The sequence below is a fragment of the Echinops telfairi genome, unplaced genomic scaffold (genome assembly GCF_000313985.2).
Source record: "Echinops telfairi isolate 266 unplaced genomic scaffold, ASM31398v2 ScPeMD7_7;HRSCAF=31, whole genome shotgun sequence".
Lineage (NCBI taxonomy): Eukaryota > Metazoa > Chordata > Mammalia > Afrosoricida > Tenrecidae > Echinops > Echinops telfairi.
In genome coordinates this window covers 8866042-8868843 of record NW_022103904.1, presented here as the reverse complement: position 1 = coordinate 8868843, position 2802 = coordinate 8866042, and the positions used below count along the sequence as shown (strand labels likewise).

General features: G+C 46.1%; 1 pseudogene; it reads left to right on the top strand.

Annotated features, from left to right (window-relative positions):
• Positions 1-396: 396 nt before the first annotated feature.
• LOC101650980 lies at positions 397-1045 on the top strand (annotated as a pseudogene).
• The last annotated feature ends 1757 nt before the right edge of the window (positions 1046-2802 follow it).

Below are 2802 nucleotides of genomic sequence, written 5' to 3'. Positions count from 1 at the left end.
GCAGCCGTGTGGAGACCCCTGGTAGTGCTGAGATGCTTATTCGTTCACTGACTCAGCTTTCCTCCTGCAGTCGGCATCATTGCCTCTGTTTTGTGAGGTGGAGGACTTTGTGGACTGGTGTTGGGTTAATGGGTTAATGTTGGACTTGTGGGCTTGGGCAGCATTGGGTTGGTATGTTTTCATGATACACACTTTCTTTACATAAAACTCTCTTATACATAAATTGCTGTGGATTTGTTTCTCTGAAGTACCTAGACTAATACAGTCGCCATTCTGACTCAGCCCATTTTGTTTCACCACCATCATCCCAGGCTCTTGGCCTTTAAAGCTCTCCTCTGTGTTTGGAATTATTGTGGTCGCCCTCTTTCAGGACCTGCCGCAGCAGAGGATGCCTTCATGGGAGTGGACATCCGCTGCCACAAGGACCGGAAGGTTCACTACAAGGAACTCAAGGGCCAGACATCTACCTGCACCTCCTGGTCAAGCGGTACAGGTTTGTGGCTGGCAGACCAACTCCATCTTCAACTAGGTTGTGCTGAAGAGGCTGTTCATGAGCTGCACCCACCGGCCGCCCCTAGACGTCTCTCAGATGATCCGCAAGATGAAGCTTCCTTTCTGAGAAAAGACGACAGCTGCAGTCATGGGGACCATAATGGATGTCGTTCGGTCCCCTGGGTCGGTCCCACCTCCACCCATGGAGGAGGTGCCCACGCAGAAGGCATGCGCCCTGCACGTGAGCAGCCTGGACTGGACCCTCATCCTCCAGGCTGGGGACAAAATCCTCACTTTGGACTAGCTAGCACTGGACTCGCCCTAGGCCTGCGTCACTGTCCTGCAGTCTGCTCCACACGGGGGCCGAGAGATGGACAGACATTTCCACAAGGCCCAGGGACCTCACCACAGCCGCATCAAACTGTTAACGTCTGCTCCAAGAGCTATAACAACGAGCTGTAACATCGAGCTGTTACATCGAGCTGTAACATCGAGCTGTAACATCGAGCTGTTACATCGAGCTGTAACATCGAGCTGTTACATCGAGCTGTAACATCGAGCTGTAACATTGAGCTGTTACATCGAGCTGTAACATGCCAGAGGCCGACAGCTGCAGCTACAAAAACTAACCCAGATTCTGAATGTTCAGGGGGGGAAAAAATTATTATTGTCATCTTGATCCCACACAAGTAATTCTTCAAAAGAGCCCCCTCACTTTTTAAAATGTATGTTTAAGCACACTTTAAATTTCAGAGAAATTTGAAAGAGAAAGGAATCAGAGATTTTATGTTGTGAGACTGTAAGGGAAGATAACTCAGGTGTGAGTAGATTTCAAAATTGAAATCCTTCAAAATCAGAATAAATTATCTCATAAGGGCATGTTTTAATAGGGCAACTGCCTAGTCGTCTCCAGTGTATCCCCTCTTGATGGCTCCTTAAAATATCTATGAGGAAACAAGAGAAGTTGAAATCCTAAAATGAGACAGAAAACAGGCAGACCACCTGAAGTTCTAGTCTGAGAGAAATCGGCACTGACTATATGTCAGATGGCACTCTGCGGCGAGGGAGCAAAGTCTCGGCTCCTGGCTTCACGAAACAAAAATACAGAGGGCAGTGTTTTGCTTTTCCTCCATAAGGTTTAGGACTTAAGCCAAAAAGAAAATAGCGCAGCCATTCTTCCACCTCCAAGACATTGATTTGGGAATTGGTATGTAGACGGTAACATCTGCTATTCTTCCCTGTCGCTGCCCATTATGAATCTGCTTATTCAAGGAGCTAGAGAAGGAGTCAACCAAAGGATAGCCAGTCATTGCTAGCTCACCCGTAGGTACTGCTTGTAAAGCAGGAAGAAGACTGTTTGGCACCCTTCCATGCATGTATTGTCCTCCATTTCGCAGGGTGTGGTAGTTACAAAATCTGTTGTCAGTTTGAGACAAGGGGTGGAGTTTAGCCTGTCAATCAGTTCGCAGTTTGAAGACCTCATTTGGAGGCGCTAAGGAGATACATATTTTTCTGGAGGCGGACACACACTCACTCCTGCTACATATTCCTTTTGAGAAGACACATGGAGCTATGCTAGAGCCCGGGAGCTGAAGGAGCCATGTGGAGACACTTGCCAGCGCGGAGATGCTTCCACTGCCACTGGATCCACAAGACTTTCCACCCACTGGCTAGTGATCTTCTTGTGCTTGGTGTAATTGCATGTATTGTGTGAGTCTGAAGAGGAATTTATAGATTGGTATCAGACATATGGGCTAATATCAGACTTATGGACTTGATCTGGACTGGGCTGGGATGTTTCCTCAATATTCAATTGCTCTTGTATAAAACTGTTTCTTATACACATGTGAGTCTCCCTGGATTTGTTTCTCTAGTCAACCCAGACTAACACACATTGTCATCTTCATCTGTCTCAGATAAGAATGCCTTTTATATGTTCTTTGGCACCAAGCAAGTACAATACTTTGAGTTCATGGTAAACTATTGTGTTGTCGAAGCAAGGTGCTTCTCTCCTTTTTTCCATTTATGTATTCTTCTGTCCTCCGACTCCGCCATTCCTGTACCTTCCCCACATGCAACTATCTTTCAATAAACAGATCTCCTTAAATTTTAGATCTCAAAACACATTAATTTATTTGAGTATTTATGTTTAGCATTATGATTAAAAGGGCCTCTCCAGGCACTTGTCTTTGTTGGACTGCTATCAGCAGTGATCCATCCTTTTAAGAACTAGAAGAACTGCTCACAGGTGTTGGGCAGAAACCAACACTGGCCACAGACTTGAAAACTAAGAAGCGCCTGAGGTGAGTT